General features: G+C 35.4%; 1 long non-coding RNA gene and 1 pseudogene across 1 annotated transcript; one reads left to right on the top strand and one right to left on the bottom strand.

The window, feature by feature from the left end:
* Positions 1-1,647: 1,647 nt before the first annotated feature.
* On the bottom strand, positions 1,648-2,621 carry LOC129031920 (dnaJ homolog subfamily C member 17-like; annotated as a pseudogene).
* On the top strand, positions 1,754-26,990 carry LOC129031921 (uncharacterized). Its single transcript, XR_008501150.1, has 4 exons — positions 1,754-1,944; positions 18,661-18,786; positions 25,975-26,075; positions 26,607-26,990. It is a non-coding gene; the product is annotated as an uncharacterized LOC129031921 (long non-coding RNA).
* The last annotated feature ends 454 nt before the right edge of the window (positions 26,991-27,444 follow it).

The raw sequence follows: 27,444 nt of genomic DNA on the forward strand, positions 1-27,444 counted from the left end.
CCAATGAATGAAACTTGTTTCTGATTCTCATCAGTGCTTAGTGTAATGAGTTTATGTTCTTCTCCTAGATTATTTCTATTGATTGCTCTATATATTTGTCTGAGCTAAAGAAACATCATATCTTGTTTGTTTATATGTCCCTGCCTATTTCTTGTTTAATTTTATTAATTTTTTTCGATGTGATCCAAATATGTCTAGGGTGAGACTGCTTTGCAGGTAGTGGGAAGGGAACCCTGGCTGGGCCAGGGTAGCAGGCAACTCATGTCAGTTATTGGGTTCTGGGAGAATGAAAATGTAATGGAATTATCCAGCTCTCCCTCCACACCCTCTACCACTATTTCAGTAACAGAGAGTAAGAAAGACTAGACAAATTCTTTTATTACATGTTTATTGGGAACATAATGATTTTACCGAATATGTTCAAATAGCTCAGGTGAAGCCCAATAAACGTCAACTCTGAGAAGCCTGAATTTGAAATCATGAATACGAATTTTGAACTAAGAGTAGTTGAGGAAGCACAAGACATAGCAAAACAAAGGACAAATAACAAAATAAATTTAAGAACCACTCATCTGCCATAATTAAATTTATCAGTATGTGAATATAATCTGCTTAGGCTTGTTGGGTAAACTTATAAATCCTAAAGAAGGTTGCAATCTCAGTTAGTATTCCTGCCCATAACTGAAAACCTAGTATAGCAATTTTGTGAGGAATTTCTAGTATTTAAAGTATACTTGGAATAATATGTTTGCATTTAGAACTAAGCCACTTGCTTGTGAAGACAGGAATTTGATCATAAATTATCTGTAAGGTTTATGTAAGTGTCCATACTTTATGAATGAGAAGACCAAATCAAAATGATGTGGCAGTCTGGGTTTATTTAGTTATGGTTTTATCACTTGACTTTTTTACATCAATGCAGTTCATTGACGACTTAGTTTTCTCCTCAGATGACTAAAAATGACTTAAAGTATCCCTAATAATCATTTGTGTCAGTTGTCAGTTTATTATTTCTCGGCTCTGAATTCACATTTCAACGTATGCTCTAAAACAGAATATTTTAAATAATTTTTCCTTTGATAAGAGCAGTAGAAGGTGCTTAAGGAATAGCGCAGTAGAAAGAGACTTCTTGTGTGAGCTGAGTGTCAGCAGGACTGGGGTGAGGATAGCTAGTAGAGCCTGCCCCAGTCACCTGCCCAGCCTTTGTCCCTCTGTGACATTGCAGCCTCTGTCTGGTGAAAATCTTTCCACAGCACTCTCTGGAAACCGGAGCCCCCACAGACTGTCCACTCTAAAGATCTCCGGCCCCACCAATTGCCGGGAATCCCTTGGATACACTTACTTAGAGTTGTTGATCCCCTACACCCTGGAGGTGGCCTTTCACTTGCCAAGGAACTCAGATCAGCTCTGGTCTGGCCAAAATTGAGAACTTTCCTGGTATCCAGTGAACTGACCCACATTTTCTCCAGTAAAGTCTGAACACCTTCCAAGTTTGTCCTTGAGTACTTTCCATCAGCCCTAAGATACCATACAGAGTTTCCTTACATCTTATCATTCCTTCTTTTTTTTCTTAAAAACAAACAAACAAACAAAAGTTTATTGGTGACGTTAAAGAAAAAGGCTGCGGGCGGGTGGCTGGAGCCAGCGTTACGTGGGCTGCCCCTCTCGGTCTTGCCAGTGCATCTCTGAGATCAGCCATTGTAGCTCGGCTGCACAGCGCATGTGCATCATGATGACGCTCTCGTATTCCCTCACCGACAGCACTGAGCCCTTTGACAGTGCTGGGTGGCTGGGGCCCACGGTGCTCTGGGGCTGTCCCTCCAACCAGGAAATCTTCAGAGGGTTATCCACCAGGCCAACTTCATTCTGGACAGCCAGCTCCGCAGCCTTGGCAGTCGCAAACTCCACCACAGCAGTGCCTACCTTCTTACTGGAAAGCACCAGGTTGAGAACCTCACCATACTTTTGCAAAAGCCATAGGAGGACGTCTCTGGAGTGGCCAGTTTTTGACTCCCCCCGAGCCTTCTTGCACTTCCATTTTAGCTTTAGTTTGGAGGTTCCTTGGCCTTTAGTATTTTGTCTTTCCTCTCAACCTCTGGTCACGCTCCTGGTGTATCTGCTCCCGGATCAGCCTCTGCTCTTCCTCCAGCTGCCGGGAATCCTCTTCACTCAGGCGTTTGATCTCTCGCCCTAGTGTCCTGGTGCTCAGGCTCTCCTCCATCTCCTCCTCCTCTTCCTCCTCCTCCTCCCTCCTCCCCCTCCTCCTCCCCCTCCCCCCTCCCTCCCCCTCCGCCTGGTGCTGCCGCTCCCGCTTCAGGGCCTCCAGATCAAGCTTCACTTTCTTCCTTTTCTCATCTAGTTTCTGAGTCCTCTCTGCTGCCTGCTTCTTGGCTTTCCTGACCTTGTCATACGCAGCCCCGGCTGCAGCATCGGTCAGCACCTCCAAGGCCTGAGAATGCTGGTGGAAGACTTCAGCTGCCAGTGGAAGAGTTCAGGGTAGCAGGAGGGGGCCTTCTGCCTATGTGCCTTCTCCACCTCTTTGTCTGCCACCTTCTCCTCAATGTCTAGCTGTCTAGCAGCATGTATAGGTCCATTTGTAAGAGCTCCTTGGTCACTGCCATGGTTCTAACCTGACGGATTCGTACTCCATTTTTCTTTATTTTCTTTCTTTTTTTTTTTTTTTAACCATACTTAATAGTGCTTTGTATCAAACATCCCTGATAATCTACTGTGTGATGTTTATCTCCCAAATGAACCCAGACTGCCACATTATTTTGATTTGGTCTTCTCATTCATAAAGTATGGAGATTTACATATTTCCTAAAGATAATTTATGAACAAATTCCTGTGTTCATAAGCAAGGCAAGTCATGAAAATGCATTGCAATATTTTAAAACAGCATTATTTACTTTTAGTTATGGATGACTTTAATAGCATACAGAATGAATGTGCATTTTCAGGAAAGAAGCATTCTAGTTAAAATATTGCAGATGGGTTCCTGAAATAGGAGATAATGTCTAACTTAATGGGGTTTTTTGAATATCTGTTCCATATCACGTGTTTGTGAATTTAAAATTTCTATTAATTTCCTGACGATTTTGACATTATCCTATATTTAAAATTGGTGGGTGGGTGCAATTATACCTGACAGAAAAAAATGGGAGAAAAAAATACGTTTAAGAAAATCATTAAAAATATGTACATTTTATTGATACAGTGTAAAATAGAAACCTTATTTAACATTTTAATATTTTTCTCTCATCTTTACAAATACATTCAACAAGTCGAAAATAAGTTTCTAAGAATTGGTCTGTAATGGCCAGGCACGGTGGCTGAAGCCTGTAATCCCAACACTTTGGAAGGTGGAGGCAGGCAGATCACCTGAAATCAGGAGTTCAAGACCAGCTTTACCAACATGGTGAAACCCCATCTCTACTAAAAATACAAAAATTAGCCAGATGTGGTGGCAGTCACCTGTAATCCCAGCTACTCAGGATGCTGAGGCAGGAGAATCACTTGAACCTGGGAGGCTAGGTTGCAGTGAGTCGAGATCGAGCCATTGCACTCCAGCCTGGGAGACAGAGTGAGATTGTGTTTCAAAAAAAAAAAAAAAAAGGATTGGTCTGTACTGCATTTACACATTTTAAAAATTGAGTATAGAAAGTTTGGAATCATGTGTATTATTCAGATTACATCAGAAGTACTAAAGATTCAAGCAAAAAATGCGCTCATTCAGGAAAACCCAATTTATAGATGCTTGAGCTGAGAAATTCCAAGACAAATATTATAAGGCTATTAATTATATTTGAGGCCTGCAAAGTTTGGTTCTACTTGTGTTTAATGATGTGTCTTAGTAATATAATATATTAGAAAACAGCCCTAAATATAATCTCTATATAGGGTAATCATTTTGCATCCTTTCACTTTGTGAAAACAGATGAAAGATTTTTGGATTTGAGGTTATTTTAATTTTACTTATTTAGGAGCACACTTTACCATTGCTCTATTAAACTTCAATTTGAGGAAAATGAATTTAACCAGTCTTGTCAGAAAAAATAGGATTTGCTAGTTTTGTGAAGGGACTGTTCACTATAGAGACCAAAAATAACTGGCACTGTGGATCTACCCCAGTGATGTTTTAGTGATCATTGCAGATTGATTTGATTTATGGCCTGTTTTTCTATTTTGGCTCAGCCTAGAAAAGCTGGTATCCAGTGAATAATATAAATGTTATTTAAAATGTACACTCATAATATCCCTAGTACCCTTAGGTTTACAAGGGGCATGCACATATATCATTTCAATTAATCCTTACAAAATAAACCATTAAGTCAATAAAAACAGACACTTTCACAGTATAAAATTTTCAGAGACAGGGAAGTTAACATTTATCTTCCCTTGGACACATTTGGATGCATTATTAAAATACAAATTTTGCATGAAATGTATCAGTTAATTTTTCCAGCTCACATGATGTTACTTAGAATCTGAATATTGCAAGCCCAAAACTTAAAAAGATGAAAAACTTTCTGTAGATGCAGAAAATATGTACATAGCTTAACCAGGGTCCAATTCAGCCCTACCTACATCTAAGATTCATGTATTTCCACTGTACCTTAATAGCTCTTCTTCCTTCCTTCCTTCCAACAATGATTTATTTGACATAAAATAAATGAAAGTGATGTACTTTGTGCTGTCCATACACCCAAGTGTAAGATTTAGTTCTTGTACTGAGAGACATGTTTCACAGATTTCAAATAAATAATTATTATGCAAACTCAGGCCTTTTCAAATTAATCCAGTTATTTCCCCTTTTATTTTGTTATAGCCTCTCAATTTTGAGTATTGATTTGCTCACATAAGTGAACAAATTCCATCCCAATAAAGATGGAGAGCAGAAAATTTTACCTTTAGAAAACAAACTTCTAACTCCCAAACTCTCATTTTAAAACTTGTTTTATATCTTTTGTTAGTTTGATGTTGTTACTATTATTGTTATTTTGCTGCTCAGAGAACTCATGGTTAAAATTTTCCTATACTAGGGGCTTATAGTGTGTCAAATATGTCCTAATAAACTAGCAGTTAAGGAGAGTTAAAGGACTTTATGATAACAAAGCATTGTTACATTTTTAAAATTGAAATATAAAATATGTACACAAATTACAAGTGTATAACTTGATCAATTTATACAAAATTAGCAATCCTATAGAATCTTCTGTAGTTTAAGATGCAAAACATTAGAAGCATCCTAAAAACCCCAGGAGAAAGGAGGTAATCATTAAGATATAGCATGAGATAGGATTCTGGTTAGTTTAAGTTATTCTATTTCCTGATTTTTCTATAAATTACATGAGTTCATATTTTGATAATTCATTGAGGTTTATATTTTAACTAAGTGTAATTAATTATCCTTATGTGCTACATTTCACACTAAACACATCTTTAAAAAGAACAAACCAATGTATAGTGTTAAATATTTTCATTATGTAAAGCTTTTTTTTGAGAAAATGTGCTTTGATATGAATTTTTGTTATTTGTCAAGAATCTTGATTTTATGCATCAAAATTTGCTAAGATATGTACTCTGCTTACTTCTTGATATCATGTAGCATTGTCAGACATCATCTTTTGTCTACAAATCTACACATGCATAAAAATTTTTCACTCCATCTTATTCAGTACATATTCTTATATGTACTTATTCAAGTATATATATATATATATAAAATCTCACTTTTCTGTAAATCATGGTTTAGAAATTCTATATTTTATTTGCCAAATTTTTTGTCTATTTTAAAAAGAAAAAATATATAGCTTTTTCTTTTACCACAATATTTCCTCTATTTTGCTTTATTTACATTGCATGAATTACAAATAAAAGTGTCTGCAATGACAAACATCTCCACAGCTAGACATTTCAACACAAGCTTTTTCCTTTGGTTATAACTGCAGATAGAAAACTAAATGAATGCTACCTTCCACAGCTAGACATTTCAACACAAGCTTTTTCCTTTGGTTATAGCTGCAGATAGAAAATTAAATGAATGCTACCTTCCTCAAGTCTTCCGTGAAAAAATAATATTTTAGTTAGTATATAACTCTTACTATTTGGAATAACATGCACAACGCTAACTCATGTATATAAATTTCCTCTCCACCATCCTTATGTGATTTCACCTCTTTCTATGCCTTTATGTTCTTTTCTACTGATCCACTGTGCATTCTTTTCTCACTTTCTAAATTTTTTGACTTTATTGGAGAGGTGGGAAGAGTTCGATGGATATTATTAATTTATATAAACTTATTTTTCTTGAATTAATTTGATATTATGAAACATCTGGATTAGTGACTATTATTTTTATACTCATCTAAACAACTGATATGTTAAAGACAAAAGTCATTCTTACATATATAGAGAGAATAGGATACCAAGAACTCCAGACAGACCATTCAAATTTGCTTTCAATGCTAATGAATTCTATATGCTTTCCAACAGCAAAATCTTCCCTTTACACAAGTAATTTTTAAAATCACCTTTATATGGGTTGTGCAGATATGCCAATAGACATAGAAACAAAAAATATTATTTATCCTAATAATCTTGAATTAACCATAAATTTTCTCATATGACTTTAGATATATTCAAAAATATGATAAATGTGAAAGACATAAAAATTTAAGTTTAAGGCCTGTAAATGGTGAGAATGTTGTGTCAATGAACATTATGTGTTCTTTCCCCCAACTTCAAAAAAAAAATCTTTCTGAGACAGGGTCTTTCTTGCCTAGGCTGGAGTGCAGTGGCACAGTGATAACTTACTGCAGCCTTGAACTCCTGGGCTCTAGCAATCCTCTCACCTAAGCCTCTTTAGTATCTAGTACTATAGGTGCACACCAAAACACCCAGCTATTTGTTCATTTATTTATTTATTTTGAGATGGAGTCTCACTCTGTCACCCAGGCTGAAGTGCAGTGGCATGATCTTGGCTCATTGCAACCTCCATCTCCTGGGTTCAAGCAATTCTCTTGCCTCACCCTCCCGAGCAGCTGGGATTACAGGTCCCCACCACCACCCCCAGCTGACTTTTTGTATTTTTAGTAGAGATGGGGTTTCACCATATTGGCCAGGCTGGTCTTGAACTCCTGACCTCAAATGATCCACCCACCTCAGCCTCCCAAAGTGCTGAGATTACAGGCATGAGCCACCACGCTGGGCACACCCAGCTAATTTCTAAAATATTTTTGGTAGCGACCAGTTCTCACTGTTCCCCAGGTTGGCCTCAAACTCCTGGGCTCAAGCCATCTTCTGGCCTCAGCCTCTCAAAGTGCTTGTATTACAGGCATGGGCCACTGCACCACCCGCCTATGTTTTACACCTCCCTGTTTCCATGCTCTTTGCCACTTCACTTGGATTTGCCCATTGCTTGACTCTGGGTTTGGTCATGTGATTTGCTTTGACCAATTGAATGTTAGCCAATATCATGCAAACAGGAGTTTGAAATGTGCCTATATGATTGGGTTCTTCTCCTCTCTCATTCTTCTATTAATATCACAATGGCATACCCAGACTAGTCTACTGGAGGGTAAGAAATGTGAAGTATATCTGAGTTGTTCTAGTCATCCCAGGTGTGCACAGCCTAGATAAGCAAATAGGCTAGTTAATCCCCAGACACATAAGTGGGCCTAGCCAAGAACAACGAAGTCACCAACTGACCCAAAGACAACTGGTGAAATGATTGAAATTGAGCATTGCTTATTTGTATCATGCTTTTTCTAGAGTTATTTAAATTTTAAGGTATGTTTTTGTGAAATCTTAATACAAATAATGATTTAATTTAAATTTGAGATTTTGAAAATGTTTTTACAAAACTGCAACTGTTCTAATTAATATGCTTGCAAATTAAAAATAAATTTAAATAAAAGGCAATTTTATCACCATTGGGTAATTTAAAAATTTATATTTAATATGAACACTTCCATGTAAATTTTAACCGCAGTGTGCACTTCATGATAGCAGCAGCTGCTTACTGATGGGTTTTTAGTCCTCAGCTATTTTGAGGGCTAAACCCCAGTGGGGACTTTGTTGGTATCAATACCTATTAATAATTGCTGACAAATAACCAACACCCCAAGAGCAAGTTTCGTGTTGATAACTTGTGAAAAACAAATATATGGTAACTTTGACATTATCTTAATTTTTTTACAACGTATATTTCATTGGATATCAAAAAAAGGTATCGTCTATTTCAGTAAAGTACATGTGATTTTGGCAGAGAGTATGAAGAATTTTTCTTAATGTACTTTTTTGTGGTTGTTGTTTAAATATGGCCTTTTGAGGTGAAGAAAGTGCATCTGGAAAACACTAGATAAGCTCAAGTGTGACACCAAAGTAAAGAGATTCTATTAGCAAAATAGGCTTTTTGTAGAACTTTAAAAAAATGGTATCTTCGAGTGTGCGTGTTTATTCATAGCATTTTCCTCTCCTGTTTCTTTATCAAAAGTAGTGATGCCTAAAGTAGCAATGTGAATGATCAGAATAGAAGCCTCTAGGAGACTAAACATAAAAGGACTTTTTCTACTGCTTCCCCACTCTTCACAAGATACCAGCCATAATACAGTATGGCCAAGATAGTAAATCACTTTTAAAACCCAAAAACTTCTCTTTGGAATGGTACATCCTTATGAAATCACAGAGGAGGGTTCCATGTAGACACAGGCTTATTAGAATAAATGAGATTAGTTTTCTTATGAAGGGTGGTCATAACTCATAGATTTTTATTCTCTCAAGAAAATTGTATATTGTTATATTTTGGATAGTAAAATAAAAGTTGAATTCTTTCTCCACTTAGAATATAAAAAGTTGCCATTGACCGTCACTTTCACTCAAAAAAAATGTATGTAAGCAAAAAAAGTATATGTGTGCATAAATATATATACACATATGTACTTTTTTTAGAGAGCGAGAGAGAGACTTAAATTTACCCATATCAATAAGCAATATGCTATGAGGATATTAACGACAGAAAGTAGACCTTAAGACATCTAGGAAAACAAAGAAAAATGTATTGACAAAATAAGCTATTAATCAGATAGCATAGCAATCTTACATGTGCATACTTTTAAAAGAAGAATTTTATAATATATGAAGAAAACACAGAGAATTGAAGAGAGACAAACTCATGACCATAATTGAGGACTTTAATATCTGTTTCTCAGTAATTTTTAAAACAATTAGATAAAAACTGACAACTAATCTACTTGACCTTATTAACATTTATAGAACACTCTATCTAGTAACAATACATATTTATTTGAAATATATGGGACATTACATATATACTAAATAATGGATCTGGTCTCTCCCTCTCTCTCTATATATATACATTTTTTTAAATTAAATTTGTCGTCAATATTTTTGTTACTATGGCTCTGTAAATATTTTTTTCCACTACTGAACTACCTAGTACCACGATAACTTTTTTATTTTTTATTTTATTATATTTTTCCATAAGTTATTGGGGTACAGGTGGTATTTGGTTACATGAGTACATGAGTAAGTTCTTTAGTGGTGATTTGTGAGATTTTGATGCACTCATCACCCCAGCAGTATACACTGCACCATATTTGTAGTCTTTTATCTCTTGCCCCACTTGCATCCTTCCCCAAAGTCCATTGTATTATTCTTATGCCTTTGCGTCCTCCTAGCTTAGCTCCACATATCAGTGAGAACATATGATGTTTGGTTTTCCATTCTTGAGTTACTTCGCTTAAAATAATAGTCTCCAGTCTCATCTAGGTCACAGCAAATGCTGTTAATTCATTCCTTTTAATGGCTGCATAGTATTCCATCATACATATACATATATATATATACACATGTATATATACATACATGTATACATATATATGTATGATGGAATACTATGCAGCCATTATATATATATATATATATATATATATATATATATACACACATACACACACCACAGTTTCTTTATCCACTCGATGATTGATGGGCATTTGGGTTGGTTCCACAATTTTGCAATTGTGAATCATGTTGCTGTAAACATGCATGTTCAAGTATCTTTTTCTAATATTGACTTCTTTTCCTCTGGGTGGATACTGAGTAGTGGGATTGCTAGATCAAATGGTAGATCTACTTTTAGTTCTTTAAGAAATCTCCACGCTGTTTTCCATTGTGGCTGTACTAGTTTGCATTCCCACCAGCAGTGTAGAACTGTTCCCTGTTAGCCACATCCACCACAACATCTACTGTTTTTTGATTTTTTTAATATGACCATTCTTGCAGGAGTAAGGTGGTACCCCATTGTGGTTTTGATTTGCATTTCCCTGATCATTAGTGATGTTGAGCATCTTTTCATATGTTTGTTGACCATTTGTATATCTTCTTTTGACAATTGTCTATTCATGTCCTTAGCCCACTTTTTGATGGGATTATTTTTTTCTTACTTATTTGTTTCAGTTCGTTATAGATTCTGGATATTAGTCCTCTGTCAGATGTATAGATTGTGAAGATTTTCTTCCACTCTGTGAGTTGTCTGTTCACTCTGCTGACTGTTCCTTTTGCAGTGCAAAAGCTCTTTAGTTTAATTAGGTCCCAGCTATTTATCTTTATTTTTATTGAATTTGCTTATGGGTCGTTGGTCATGAAATCCTTGAATATGCCAATGTCTAAAAGGATTTTTCCAAAGTTATCTTCTAGAACTTGTACAGTTTTAGGTCTTAGGTTTAAGTCCTTAATTCATCTTGAGTTGATTTTTGTATAAGGTGAAAGATGAGGATCCAGTTTCATTCTCCTACATGTGGCTAGCCAATTATTACAGCACCATTTGTTTAAAAGGGTGTCCTTTCCACACTTTATATTTTTCTCTGCTTTGTCAAAGATCAGTTGTCTGTAAGTATTCGGGTTTATTTCTGGGTTTTCCATTCTGTTCCATTGGTCTATGTGCCTATTTTTATACCAGTACCATGCTGTTTTGGTCACTGTGGCCTTATAGTATAGTTTGAAATCAGGTAGTGTGATGCTTCCAGATTTTTTCTTTTTGCTTAGTCTTGCTTTGGCTATGTGGGCTCTTTTTTGATTCCATATGAATTTTAGAATTGTTTTTTCTAATTCTGTGAGGAATGATGGTGGTATTCTGATGGGGATTGCACCAAATTTGTAGATTACTTTTGGCAGTATGATTATTTTCACAAAATTGATTCTACCCATCCATGAGCATGGGATGTGTTCCCATTTGTATATGTTGTCTATGATTTCTTTCAGCAATGTTTTGTAGTTTTCCTTGTAGAGGTCTTTTGACTCCTTTGTTAGGTATATTCCTAAATATTTTTTTTTTTTGTCAGCTATTGTAAAATGGGTTGAGTTCTTGATTTTATTATCTGCTTGGTCACTGTTGGTGTATAGAAGAGCTATTGATTTATGTACATTGTATCAGGAAACTTTGCCGAATTCTTTTATCAGTTCTAGGAGCTTTCTGCAGGAGTCCTTATGGTTTTCAAGGTAAATGATCATATCATCAGCAAACAGTGACAGTTTGACTTCCTCTTTACTGACTTGGATGCCCTTTCTTTCTTTCTCTTGCCTGATTGCTCTGGCTAGGACTTCCAGTATTATGTTGAAGAAGAGTGGTGAAAGTGGGCATCCTTGTCTTGTCCAGCTCTCAGAGGGAATGCTTTCAACTTTTCCTCATTCAGTATTATTTTGGCTGTGGGTTTGTCATATATGGCTTTTATTACATTAAGGTGTGTCCCTTGTATGCCGATTTTGTTGAAAATTTTAATCATAAAGTATTGCTGGATTTTGTCTAATGCTTTTTCTGCATATATTGACATGATTATGTGATTTTTGTTTTAAATTCTGTTTACGTGGTATATCACAGTTATTGAGCTGCATATGTTAAACCATCCCTGCACTCCTGGTATGAACCACACTTGATCATGGTGGATTATCTTTTTGCTATGTTGCTTGATTCGGTTAGCTAGTATTTTGTTAAGGATTTTAGCATCTATGTTCATCAAGGATATTGGTCTGTAGTGGTTTTTTTTGGTTATGTCCTTTCTTGGTTTTGGTAATAGGGTGATGCTGGCTTCATAGAATGAATTAGGGAGTGTTCCTTCTTTCTCTAACTTGTGCAATAGTGTTAAAAGGATTGATGCCAATTCTTTGAATGTCAGGTAGAATTCTGCTGTGAATCCATCTAGTCCTGGACTTTTTTGTGCTGGTAATTTTTAAATGAGCATTTCAATCTCAGTGCTTGTTATTGGTCTGTTCTGGGTATCTAATGCTTCCTGATTTAAGCTAGGAGGATTGTATTTTTCCAGAAATTTATCTATCTCTTCTAGGTTTTCTAGTTTATGTGTGTAAAGGTGTTCATAGTAGCCTTGAGTGATCTTTTGTATTTCAATGGTGTCAGTTGTAATATCTCCTGTTTCATTTCTTAGTGAGGTGATTTGGATTTTCACACTTCTTTTCTTGGTTAATCTTACTAATGGTCTATCAATTTTATTTATCTTTTGAAAGAACTAGCTTTTTGTTTCATTTATCTTTTGTATTGTTTTTGTTGTTGTTGTTTCAATTTCATTTAGTTCTGCTTGATCTTGGTTACTTCCTTTCTTCTGCTGGGTTTGGGTTTGGTTTGTTCTTCTTTCTCTAGTTCTTTGAGGTGTGATCTTAGATTGTCTATTTGCAATCTTTCAGACTTTTTGGTGTAGGCATTTAGGTCTATGAACTTTCCTGTTAGCACTGCCTTTGCTGAATCCCAGAGGTCATTATTGTCGTTATTGTCATTCAGTTCAAATAATTTTTTTAATTCCATCTTCATTTTGTTTTTGACCCAATGCTCATTCAGGAGCAGGTTATTTAATTTCCATGCATTTGCATGGTTTTGAAGGTTCCCTCTAGAGTTGATTTCCAGTTTTATTCCACTGTGGTCTGAGAGAGTGCTTGATATAATTGTAATTTTCTTAAATTTATTGAGGCTTGTTTTATGGCCTATCATATGGTCTATCTTTGAGAAAGTTTCATTCACTGTTGAATAGAATGTGTATTCTGTGGTTGTTGGATTAAATGTTCTGTATGTATTGTCAAGTCCATTTGTCCCAAGGAATAGTTTAAATCCATTGTTTCTTTTTTGAATTTCTTGATGACCTGTCTAGTGCTGTCAGTGGAGTATTGAAGTCCCCCACTATCATTATGTTGCTGTCCATCTCATTTCTCAGATTTGTTAGTAATTGTTTTATAAATTTGGGAGCGGCAGTGTTAGGTGAATATATGTTTAGGACTGTGATATTTTCCTGTTGGATAAGGCCTTTTACCATTATATAATGTCTCTCTTTGTCTCTTTTAACTGATGTTGCTTTAAAGTCTGTTTTGCCTGATATAAGAATAGCTACCCCTGCTCACTTTTGGTGTCCATTTGCATGAAGAGTCTCTTTCCACCCCTTTACTTTAAGTTTATGTGCATCCTTACGTGTTAGGTGAGTTTCTTGAAGGCAGCAGATAGTTGGTTGTTGAGTTCTTATCCATTCTGCAGTTCTGTATCTTTTAAGTGGAGCATTTAGGCCATTTACACTCAATGTTAGTATTGAAATGTGAGGTACCATTGCTTTCATCTTACCCTTTGTTGCCTGTTTATTTTGTGTTTTGTTTTGTTTTGTTTTTTGTTTTTGTTTTTTAACTTGTATTTTTGTTTTATATGTCCTGTGTGATATATGCTTTAAAGAAGTTCTGTTTTCATATGTTTCCAGGATTCATTTCAAGATTTAGAGCTCCTTTTAGCAGTTCTTACAGTGGTGGCTTGGTAATTGTGAATTCTCTCAGCCTTTGCTTGTCTGAAAATGACTGTATCATTTCATCATACTTGATGCTTAGTTTTCCTGGATACAAAATTATTGGCTGATAAGTATTTTATTTGAGGAGGCTGAAGATAGGTCCCTAGTCCCTTCTAGTTTGTAGGGTTTGTGCTGAGAAATCTGCTGTTAATCTGATAGGTTTTCCTTTATAGGTTACCTGGTGCTTCTGTCTCACAGCTCTTAAGATTCTTTCCTTCATCTTAACTTTGGATAACCTGATGACAATGTACCTAGGAGAAGATCTTTTTGCAAAGAATTCCCAGGTGTTTTTTGTGCTTCATGGATGTCTAGGTCTTTCACAAGGCCGGGGAAATTTTCCTCAATTATTCCCCCAGATATATTTTCCAGGATTTTGGAATTCTCTTCTTCCTCAGGTACACCAATTATTTTTAAGTTTGGCTGTTTAGCATAATCCCAGACTTCTTGGAGGATTTGTTAATATTTTCTTATTCTTTTTTCTTTGTCTTTGTTGGATTGGGTTAATTTGAAGACCTTGTCTTCGGGCTCTGAATTTCTTTTTTCTACTTGTTCAATTCTGTTGCTGAGACTTTCCAGAGCATTTCGCATTGCTAAAAGTGTGTCCAAAGTTTTCTGAATTTTTTGTTGTTTTTTCTTTAAGCTATCTATTTCCTTGAATATTTCTCCCTTCACTTCTTGTATCATTTCTTGAATTTTCTTGCATTGGATTTCACCTTTCTCTGGCCCCTCCCTCATTAGCTTAATAACTAAACTCGTGAATTCTTTTTCAGGTAAATCAGGGATTTCTTCTTGGTTTGGATCTGTTGCTGATAAACTAGTATGATTTGGGGGGGTTGTTGAAGAGCCTTGTTTTGTCATATTACCAGGGTTGGTTTTCTGGTTCCTTCTCATTTGGGTAGTCTCTGTCAGAGGGAAGGTCTAGGTCTGAAGGCTGTTGTTCAGACCCTTTTCTCCCACGGTGTGTTCCCTTGATGTAGTACTCTTCCCCTATTCCTATATACCCTTTGTCTTCTGCTACCAGGGTGGGTAGGGATGGACCATCAGGTGGGGGCGGGGCTAGGCATGCCTGAGCTCAGAATCTCCTTGGGCAGGTCTTGCTGGGGCTGCTGTGGGGGATGGTGGTGAGAGTCCCAGGTCACTGGAGTTGTGTACTTGGGAGGATTATGGCTGCCTCTGCTGAGTCATGAAGGTTTTCAGGCAAGTGGGGGAAAGCCGGCAGTCACAGACCACACTCAGCTCCCACGCATACTGAAGGGATGGTCTCATTCCCACCGTGCCTCCCCAAGAGCCCGGAGTCCATTTCCAGGCTGAGGGCAAGACTGGCTTGAAAACTTGCCTAGGGCTATCCACCTCCCAGCTGCTAAATAAAAGGGCTTTAGTTCTTCCCCCCCTCCTTGAAGTCTGCCCAGCCCTCAGTTCTGGCCAGGAGGGTTCTCGCCCCATTCAAGTTGTTACAAAGTTCAGCTAGAGAATTCCTTCTCCCTGTGGAGTTTTACCTCCTGCTCCTCTGGCCACCCTCTCGGTGGATCCCTGTAGTGCCAGGTAGGAATAGGCTGCTTGGGGACCGAGCGAGCTCTCAGGGCCTTTCTGCTGCTTCCTTTACCGTTATATTTCGCTTGGCTCTCTGACTTGACTCAGCTCCAGGTAAAGTCAGAAATGTCTCCCACAAACAGACCTTCAACCTCTCCAGAGGGGGTGTGTGTTCCTTTCTGGAGAGGAAGATCTGCCTTTCCCACTTCCACAGTTGGGATACTTACAATATTTGCGGTGTCTTCCGGGTCCTGCAGGAGCAGTCTGCTTCCTTCAGTTGGTCTGTAGGTCCTCTCAGAGTTGCTGGTTTGCTCTTGCAGTTGATTTGAGCTAAAATTCACAATGCAAGCCTCCACATTCTGCTCTGTCCAGAGCTGCAATCTAGTCCTGCCTTCCATCTGCCATAATCCCCTTTTTCTTTTCAATATATATTAAAGGACTAAAATAAAACAGCATATTCTCTGATCATAATTAAGACATCAATACATGTACAAAATTTTTTAAAAAGTAAGAAATTAAGCAAAATAATTATGAATATCCTATATGTCAAAGAATAAATCACAAGAGGGATTATAGGATATTATTAATTCCATAATAATCAAACCACATCCTACAAAAACCTACAAAATTCAACAAAGCAGTAATTCGAGTGAAATTAACAGTTTATACTATACAAAAATAAAAGGTCTAAAATCAATGATAGAAGCTTTTAACTTAAGAAGAACAAAATAAACCCAAAATAAGTAGAGGAAATAAAATTTTAAAAAAAGGACTAAATAATTGAACCATAAAATTAACAATGAAGGAAAATTTTAAAGCCTAAAGTTGGTTCTTCAAAAAGATTAGTAAAATTGGTGAAGCTTTAGCAAGATTGATCATGAAAAAGATAAAGGTAAAAATAAATTACCAACACTAGCTATAAAATAAGAATTGATATAGTTCATAAAAGGATAATGATGGGATAATATGAGCAACTACTAATTAAACACAACAGTAAAATAAAGTTTAAAAATCGTATCAAAACTAATGCTGAAAGAACAAAACTAAATATCTAAATAGCTGTATAGCTATTAAATATATTGAATAGATGATGTAAAAAAAAATCCTTATTACAAAGAAAAACCCAGAATCGTATTGATTCATTGGTAAAGTCTATAAAATACTTGAGGAAAAATAATACCAAAATTACACAAATCTTCCAAAACATGGAAGAGGATGATACACTTCTTATGCTGTTTTGTGAGGCCAGCATAACCTCAATACCAAAAGGTTAGCCATTTTAAACTATAAAAGAAAAACAATACAGGCCAATATCTCTTTTGAATTTAGACACAAATACTGTCAATAAAATATAATCAAATTCTATACAGCAATATACAAAGAAGATAATATATCATGGTGCTCATGTAGGGTTTTCCTAGGAATAAATATTTTAAAAATCAAAGTCAATAGTGGTAATTTGCCACATTAAGAGAAATAAAGAGAAAAATCATTATTATGTCAACAGTCGCAGCAAAAAAAAAAGGTTTTAAAAATATACATCCATTCCTGATTGGAAAATTATATATATAAAAATATGTATATATTTATATCTATATCTATCTATATCTATCTATATATCTGTGCATATATCTATATATATATCTGTAACCCAATAATACAAGGAAGCTTTCCCAATATGATATTGGACATTCATGACAGACCTACAAGAAAAATTCTAAACAATATAGGAATGTAAATTATCTCCATTTCCATGTATGATTATACCGCAAGTGCTAGCCTATACAATAAGGGAAAAAAATTAAAATATGTAGGTTAAAAATATGTAAAAGTCCATTACTTAAAATAGACATTATTGTGTATAAGAAAACCTTAGATCAGCCGGGCGCTATGGCTCACGCCTGAAATCCCAGCACTTTGGGAGGCTGAGGTGGGCAGATCACCTGAGGTTGGGAGTTTGAGACCAGCCTGGCCAACATGGAGAAACCCCATATCTACTAAAAATACAAAATTAGCCTGTTGTGGTGGCACATGCCTGTAATCCCAGCTACTTGGGAGGCTGAGGCAGGAGAATTGCTTGAACCTGGGAAGCAGAGGTTGCAGTGAGCCAAGATGGCACCACTGCACTCCAGCCTGGGCAACAAGAGCAAAACTCCATCTCAAAAAAAAAAGAAAGAAAGAAAAGAAAAGAAAACCTTATGGTTCAACGAGAAAAAAAAAATCTCTACCAGAATTAATAAATGTATTTAGCAAATTTGCCATGTCCAGGTTATTATATAAAAACAATGAATTCTCTAGCAATAAATCAATATAAATAAAGCAATATAAATTACCTGATATTAAATATAATGACAAATTTCTAAGATCTTTTCACCAAAACTACAAAACATTACTGATAAAAATTAAAGAGCTAAAGAATTAAAAAGCTAAATAATATATATCTCATGATATTGTTATGATGTTTATTCTCATCAGCTTAACCTTTTTTTGTGGAAATTGGTATGCTGATTCTAAAACTATGTGAAAATGTAATGGCTATAGATTAGCCAAAATAACCTTGTAAAAAAGAAACAACACAGTGGACTTTTACTATCTGACTTCAAGAATACAAGCTTTGTTACTATAGTCAATATTGGTATATGGATTAAAAAAGAAGGGAACAAAAAGATAATCCAAAAATGATGTGTGCATTTATAATCAATTAAATGTTGACCTAGTCAATGTGAAGGAGAAGATATATCTTTTCAATAAATGGTTCTGGAACAACTGGATATATTAGTCAAAACTATTTTTAAGAAACTTTTTATTATTTTTATATAAACTTTTATATCACAGCTCAAAAAAATCAGTTTGAGTTTTAGACCTAACTATAAGCACTACCCATAAAACTTCTAGAAGAACAAAGATTACCATTATGGCTAAGGTTAAGCAGAAATGCATTCGAAAAAAAGAAAACTATAAAAGAAAAAAATGATAATTTGACTTAATATAAAATAAATATTTGTTGTCATCTGAATATAAAATCAAAAGAAAAGCCACAGACTACAGGAGGGAAAACACTTAAAAAGCATATATATGGCAATTCACTAATATCAGGGATACATAAAATGTACACAAGTCAATAGTAAAAATATAAATAAGCCAATTAAAATTGGCACAAACTTTAAAAAGCAACTTTAAGTAGGAATAAATTTAAAAAGCATGTGAAAATGCATGATGTCAATTTGAGTTGAGAAAATGCAAGTTAAAACATTATTGATATACATTCTTTTCCCACTAGAATGACTACAGGCAAACTGAAAAATTCTGACAAAGGTGTGGAGCCACAGGGAGTTTCATACATTGCTGGTTAAAATAGAAAAATGCATAACCACGTTGCAGGACTGTTGGAGTGTTTCTTGAATAGGTAAGTATTTCACTACTAGGAATCTACCTGAAATGAATAAAAACATATGAACTCAGAAAGACATACAAAAATGTTCATAACAGCCTTATTTATAATAATTATGTAAACAAAGCAGCTGTCCATTAAGAGGAGAATGAATAAACACACTGTTACATTCGTACAATTGAAGACTCAAAAATAAAGAGGAAGTAATTACTGATAGACCTAGTGACATGAATGGATTTTAAAACATTATGAGCAAGAAGAGCCGTACACACTTACAAAATGCGTTGTACTAATTCATGTATAATGCTTCTAAGAATAATCAGGCAAAAGTGGTCTATGGTGAGCGTGTCCATCCACAAACAAGCACAAATCTACTAGAATTTTTTTAAAGTACAATATTTGTGAAGTCTTTATGCTTATATGAGAGTACAAACATTTCTTAGTTTTCTACCAAAACTCATTTTTATGGACGATTGATAAATACTTTCAGGTCATGAAAGAGGACTTCTGCTGACAGTGTTCTGAAATCCGGTCTTTGTGCACATTGTTTTGCTGCATATTTTAATGTTTTACAGTGAGATGTATGAAATAATAATCTAAATATTCTCTCCCTCTATTCTCTACAGTGCTGCCACAGACAGGGTTATATGTCACACTCAAGGGGTGTTGTTAGGTAACAACAGATGTAGTTCAACACTTTTATCCATTTGAGAAGATTACCATTGCTGTACTGGAGGCATATAATGTTTTTATAAAGTTAACTAGTTGAAAAATGTGTCATCTTTATTTCAAGGTGACCATTCATTATGTTCTTCCAAAGCTTTAAGGAAGGCTAGATATAAACTTCAGCTGTGACTAACACCAAACAGAATTCTTTGACATCTGTGCCAGCTGTTCCTCCATTTGAACAATGTTTAGTTTCTGAACTGATGAAAAAATTTTATCTTTAAATGAAGCAATGACTTTGTATTTGACTATCTCTTTTTTTTTAATTAAGGCAGTGCATAGTGGCAGCTTATTTATTTATTTATTTTTAATATACATTAAGTTCTGGGATACATGTGCAGAATAGGCAGGTTTGTTACATAGGTATACATGTGCCATGGTGGTTTGCTGCACCTATCAACCCATCATTGACATTAGGTATTTCTCCTAATGCTATCCCTCCCCTTGCCCCCCACCACCCGCAGGCCCCAGTATGTAATGTTCCCTTACCTGTGCCAATATCTTCTCATTGCTCAACTCCCACTTATGAGTGAGAACATGCAGTGTTTGGTTTTCTGTTCCTGTGTTATTTTGCTGAGAATGATGGTTTCCAGCTTCATCCATGTCCCTGCAAAGGACATGAACTCATTCTTTTTTGATAGCTACATAGTATTCCATGGTGTATATGTGACACATTTTCTTTATCCAGTCTGACATTGATGGGCTTTTGGGTTGGTTTCAAGTCTTTGATATTGTGAATAATGTTGCAATAACATTATGTGTGCATGTGTCTTTATAGTAGAATGATTTATAATCTTTTGGGTATATACCCAGTAATGGGATTGCTGGATCAAATGGTATTTCTGGTTCTAGGTCCTTAAGGAATCGCCACAGTCTCTTCCACAATGGCTGAACTAATTTACACCCCACCAACAATGTAAAATCATTCCTATTTCGCCACATTCTCTCCAGCATCTGTTGTTTCCTGATTTTTTTAATGATCGCCATTCTAACTGGCATGAGATGGTATCTCACTGTGGTTTTGATTTGCATTTCTCTAATGACTAGTGATGATGAACTTTTTTTCATATATTTGTTGGCTGCATAAATGTCTTCTTTTGAAAAGTGTCTGTTCATATCCCTCACGTACTTTTTGATGAGGTGGTTTTTTCTTGTAAATTTGTTTAAGTTCATTGTAGATTCTGGATATTAGCCCTTTCTCAGATGGATAGATTTGAAAAATTATTCTTTAGGAGAAAAACTAACAAACAGAAAACAATAGCATCAACATCAATAAAAAAGACGACCACACAAAAACTCCTTCCAAAGGTCACCAACAGCAAAGACCAAAGGTAGGTAAAACATGGAGATGAGAAAAAAAACAGAGCAAAAAGGCTGAAAATTCCAAAAACCTGAATGCCTCTTCTTCTCCAAAGGATCACAACTCCCCGCCAGCAAGGGAACAAAACTAGATGAAGAATGAGTTTGATGAATTGATAGAAGTAGGCTTCAGAAGGTGGGTAATAACAAACTCCTCTGAGCTAAAGGAGCATGTTCTCACCTAATGCAGGGAACCTAAGAACCTTGATAAAAGGTTTGAGGAATTGCTACCTAGAATAACGAGTTTAGAGAAGAACATAAATGACCTGATGGAGCTGAAAAACACAGCACAAGAACTTCATGAAACATACACAAGTATCAATAGCCGAATCAATCAAGTAGAAGAAAGGATGTCAGAGATTGAAGATCAACTCAATGAAATAAAGTATGAAGACAAGATTAGAGAAAAAAGAATGAAAAGGAATAAACAAAGCCTCCAAGAAATATGGGAATATGTGAAAAAGACCAAACCTACATTTGATTGGTGTACCTGAAAGTGATGGGGAGAATGGAACCAAGTTGGAAAACACTCTTCAGGATATTATCCAGGAGAACTTCAACCTAGCAAAGCAGGCCAACATTCAAATTCAGGAAATACAGAGACCACCACAAAGATACTCCTTGATAAGAGCAACCCCAAGACACATAATCATTAGATTCACCAAGATTGAAATGAAGGGAAAAATGTTAAGGACAGCCAGAGAGAAAGGTTAGGTTACCCACAAAGGGAAGCCCTTCAGACTAATAGCAGATCTCTTGGCAGAAACCCTACAAGCCAGAAGAGAGTGGGGGCCAATATTCAACATTCTTAAAGAAAAGAATTTTCAATTCAGAATTTCATATCCAGCCAAACTAAGTTTCATAAGTGAAGGAGAAATAAAATCCTTTACAGACAAGCAAATGCTGAGGGATTTTATCACCACCAGGCCTGTCTTACAAGAGCTCCTGAAGGAAGCAGTAAATATGGAAAGGAAAAACCGGTACCAGCCACTGCAAAAACAAACCCAAATGTAAAGACCATCGACACCATGAAGAAACCGCATCAACTAATGGGCAAAATAACCAGCTAGCATCATAATGACAGGATCAAATTCACACATAACAATATTAACCTTAAATGTAAACAGGCTAAATGCCCCAATTAAAAGGCACAGACGGGTAAATTGGATGGAGTCAAGACCCGTCAGTGTTCTGTATTCAGGAGACCCATCTCACATGCAAAGACACACATAGGCCCAAAATAAAGGGATGGAGGAAGATTTACCAAGCAAATGGAAAGCAAAAAAAAAAAAAGCTGGGGTTGCAATTCTAGTCTCTGTTAAAACAGACTTTAAACCAACAAAGATCAAAAAATTCAAAGAAGGGCATTATGTAATGGTAAAGGGATCAATGCAACAAGAAGAGCTAACTATCCTAAATATATGCGCACCCAATAAATACAGGAGCACCCAGATTCATAAAGCAAGTTCTTAGAGACCTATAAAGAGACTTAGACTCCCACTCAATGATAGTGGGAGACCTTAACAATCCACTGTCAGTATTAGACAGATCAACAAGACAGAAAATTAACAAGAATATTCAGGACTTGAACTCAGCTCTGGACCATGCAGACCTAATAGACATCTACAGAACTCTCCACCCCAAATCAACAGAATATACATTCTTCTCAGCACCCCATAGCACTTGACTATCTCTTTTAAACTAGACTATATGTATTTCATTTCTGTGTATTGAGAAAATAAATAATATTAATTGATACACTGATAACTAGCAGTGTTTTTAGAACAATAAAAGTAAAATCTTACAAATTATATCTCATTAGCTTAGTGGCTGTGATTACATACTTGGCAGTCAATTTCATAAATTGAAATGTGTTCTCTCTCAGCATATGATAGTCTCTCACATTTTGAAATGGTTGAGTTTTTAGCATTCCTGCTAATATTTGGCATTTTGTGTGATTTTCTTGCAGGTGTTGCAATACAGCTTTAATTTTTAACTTAGAGTGACAGAAAATAATTTTTATGTAAGAGTGCCATTGCGGGCAAAATTTCTGAAATTCATGTTTTAAAAATTTGTGCTTTTTTAGTTCTAATATTTCAATGTTCATGTCTAATTTAATATCTATATTGTTAAATTGCATCAGTATATTACTGAATTAAGAAATCATTTTTGTCTGTTTATTATCAATAAGGACATCTATAGTGATTTGGGGAAGACAATGTCCTAATTATTTGTAAAAGTAATTTGAAACAAAAGGTATAGAAAAACACATAGAATGCATTGTTAGGAAGCTTGGCTCTAACTGAGACTTTCAAGGATGTTCATACAATAGTCTGATGTTTTAAAATTGGAAGTCTTTTATTTTGTAAATATTTTTTAAATTTTTATGGGTACTTAGTAAGTGTTTGTATTAAGTCTTTTCAATATAATGAGACAAAAAGCGTAAAAAGGTTTCAGAAAATGTGGAAAACATCAACCTCAGGCCAACCTATTCTCAATGTTGTTTTTCAAATAAACATAATGGTAATTCCATTAACATGGAAGGTAGGTACTTGGTCACAGGAAAGACAATGCTACCCATACAGTATTAAATTTGATGTAATGAAAATGATACAAATATTCCTTCAAGGAGATGGAAAATACATGAATAAGCTTTAAAAAGCTCAAATTTGAAGAAAATATAATTGAAGAATAAATTGTAGAATTCTGCATGATTTCCAAAGCTATGGAAGCCTGCAATTTAAAATCAAGACAAGAAAATAATCACAATTACTTCTTTTTTCTAGTTATATTGAATGACTTTCATTCAACTGTAAATGCTACCCTCACAACCTGCAGCATCTATATTATGCAGCTGTTTTAATGGGTGCCTCATGGATTTTCATTAATATATTCAGCCAATTAACAGATGCCTTGTAAATTATCTTTCCGTTTTATTCTACTTCTCTTCTTTCCCCATGAAATTATTTGCTGTGGCATCCCTCCATAGGAAATAATGATTTGTCGCCAGGGCTCCACAGTGGTCTTGAGTTGTGCAGAATAATTAAGGCACTGAGACTGCCTTTAGTTTCATTCATAAGTATGTAGAATATCTCCCTTATCCTCAGCCACCTGTATTTGACACAATCATGGACAACAAAAGAGGAGGGCTACTGACCTACTACTACAGAGATACTGTAAATGAAAACAGTAAAAGCAGTAGCTTCTATTGCTCCGTGTTTTGTTTGTTTGTTTGTTTGTTTGTTTGTTTGTTTGTTTTTGAGAAGGAGTTTTGCTCTTGTTGCCCGGGCTGGAGTGCAATGGCACGATCTTGGCTCAACCCAACCTGTCTGGGTCCAAGCAATTCTCCTGCCTCAGCCTCCTGAGTGGTTGGGATTACAGGCATGCACCACCACGCTCAACTAATTTTGTATTTTTAGTAGAGACGGGGTTTCTCCATGTTGTTCAAGCTGGTCTCAAACTCCTGACCTCAGGTGATCCACCCACCTTGGCCTCCCAAAGTGCTGGGATTATAGGTGTGAGCCACCTCACCCAGCCTGCTCTCTTTTACTCTTGATCTCACTCTTCCATTTTATCTTCTTTTCTAATCACTAATTGAGAGAACTGAGCAGTGCAGGGCTTGGAAGCTAACCTCAAGCTGTCTTCTCAGTCTTCTGTAATCCTATACCCTACATTTTTTTTTCACCAAAATCTTATTGGTTTTGGTGAAAAACCAAATAAGAAGATCCAATGTATTGAATCTTCTCTTAAAAAATTACTTTTTCCAAAATTGTATTTCACTTTTCCTATGTTGTGGAAATCTTTATATTTGAAAAGCTATCATGAATCAAATAATCAATTACTTATTGTGTCTTCACAATATATTTATCACTCTGTAGTGGATTTTGAAAATGTAAGAGAAGCACAATGTCCCTGTTGACAAATAGCTTACAATGCACACTGAGAAAGAAGTGGAAAATAGGCATAACTATTAAAATCACATAGAATTCAAAGTCTGCAGTTTATAGAAAAAGTAATCACTATAAATGAGATGTAAATTGTCAATTATAAACCATAACTTTCATAATATTGAAACTATTATACATGAGTGACAAATTTTAAATCATAATTTAAAAAACTATCACAAATAAAAATATAATGATTGAAAGTATGAAAGATGGTTTTGCAAAATAAATAACACTTAATTTTAATATGATGGCTTAATAGAATATAGATGGTTTCTATTTAGAGACAGAAGAAGCATAGAATAATTCAGAAACTTCCAAGAATATGTATGTCATTAGTACATAAATAATTCACTGAGTTTTGGCAAAAAATAAAAAAAAAAAGAAGCATTGATTCTTAGTGAGTCAATCAATATATTCTATGGGGAAAAAAACACCCGTGATAGCCTTCTTTCTTCAGGAGGATAAGGGAAAAAATATTTGCCAACCGCTTTGAAGAAACAGGACAATTTACCATGTTTGCCTTGAGAAACCAGCTAATGACTTCCATAAGTGTCCTTTGTGTGAAAGGAAGACTTTAATATGACATGACAAGGCTCCAAAAAAAATACTAACGTATTAACTGTGCCAATTTAATTATACTAGAAGGACAAGTTTGGTACAGTCCTAGACTACTATCTTAGAAAGCTGAAGTTAGAATGTCTTAATCTGTTCACAGAGGTACAGCAAGAGTGGTTTTTACTTTGGGTTAACATTGAGGGTCCCAGCTTTAATAGCATATTATTTTCTATCAATTATTTTGTATATCATATACAGTTAATGTACTAGAGTAAAGAAAAATTCATTTTTGTAAAGTTAATTTGAAAATACACTCTTTCATTTTGAATGGTTTACTCTCTTTAAAATATATTTTAAATGGTAAAATTGCTCTTTCTGTGAAAATAAAATTGTGAAAGTAAGTTCTACATAGAGACTAAAATTCTTAGTATTTTTAAAGTTATGCTATCAGTAGGTATAATTAAAACACATAAGATCTAAGGATTATGTAGTCATAAGTATGCATAAGTGTACATCTTATAGCTTTAATCTCATGTTAACATTTACAATAATCATTGTTGTTTTTAAATTTTAAGTAATTGAGTAACCTGATAACCTATTGTTTCATTTCCTTCAGAAATTCTTACTATAGTACTTTAGGGAGCAAAATCCACATCAGAAATTTATATAATACCAAAATGGATGACTTCCAGCAGTAAGAGAATACTCTATTTCCAGGTAAATATTAAAGCTTTTATTCTTTCAAGCAGAGCTTCTCAACCTTGACATTATGAACCCTTTCAGCAGAGAAGAGAATTCTCCATTGTTGGATGTCCCGTGCAATGTAGGCTTTTTAGCAGCATCCTTGGCCTCCATCCATTGGGTGCCAGTGGCAGTGTTCACTTGCAACAGTCAAAAATGTCTCCAGATGCTGTCAAACATCCATTGATGTGGAAATGCTCCCCTAATTAAAGAGAACCATAAAAACGTTACTGAAAGTGTACCTAGTATTTGGGACAAATTTCTCAGTAACTTTATCTTTTGAATATTTTATTGTCCAAAAAGGGAACAACATCATCTATGAATGTCATTTCCTTCAATGTGACCTTAACAAGCCTACCTTAGAGTTGGGGTCAGTGTTTCATCTTGTGTGTATGGGTAGATTTGTGACTATAGTGGAAGTGAAGCTCTGTGACTTTCAAAGCTATTTTATAAGAGACAATACATCTTCTTCTTAATTCTCTTGAAATGCTTGACTTTGGAACCCAGCCATCATCCTTTGAAGAAACTCAGGCAGCCTACAGACAAGCATGTGGAGAGGAAGCAAAACCCCCAGTTTCCAGTCCCAGCGGAAGTGCCTGGTGACCTTCAGCCCTATTTGACAGCCATATGATTGAGCCATCTCAAAAGTAGATGTTCCGGGCCTCAGTTGAATGACAGCAGCTGATGCCACCTGCATCAGGGATTTTCTGTCCCTACCAAGCTCTTTCCAATTGCATTTTTGTGAGCAAAATAACTCATTTTTATGAGTTTAAAGTGCAAAATTTTGAGGTGCATTGTTATGTAGTGATAGATAACAAGATCATTATCCCAGCATCCTAAAATACTCAATAAAAAGAGAGGAGCTTTCGAGGAAGACTTCTCAAATATCTGATTTGATTTTCTCCTTTCTTGCTAGCTTTCTTGCTCCTTCCCTTCCTCCTTTTCTTCCTCCCTTTCTTTTTTCCTTTGCTACTTTCTTTTTCTTTCAAGCTTTACAGGTTTATCTTATACATTGTTGAATACTGATTAGATTTACTTGTATATTTACAAGTGGCTTATAATACAGATGACAGTGTTTGCTTTTATGCAACTACAATAAAGTTGTTCAATCAGCTGTAACGCATCCCACTTAATGGAATACTCTGCATCATAGTCCTCCTAACATCTTCCACTCATCCTTCAAAACACAAAACAAGTGAAGTCCTTTCTGGGACATCCAATTATAGTTGATTACTCTAATTTTGTACTGCTAAGACATAAATATTACATTATTTGCTGCCTTTTGTTCTCTTTTTCTTGTACATAGACATAGAACTTGAGAATGGAGAGTTCATTGCATTATGTC

This window comes from Pongo pygmaeus, chromosome 11, assembly GCF_028885625.2.
Source record: "Pongo pygmaeus isolate AG05252 chromosome 11, NHGRI_mPonPyg2-v2.0_pri, whole genome shotgun sequence".
NCBI lineage: Eukaryota > Metazoa > Chordata > Mammalia > Primates > Hominidae > Pongo > Pongo pygmaeus.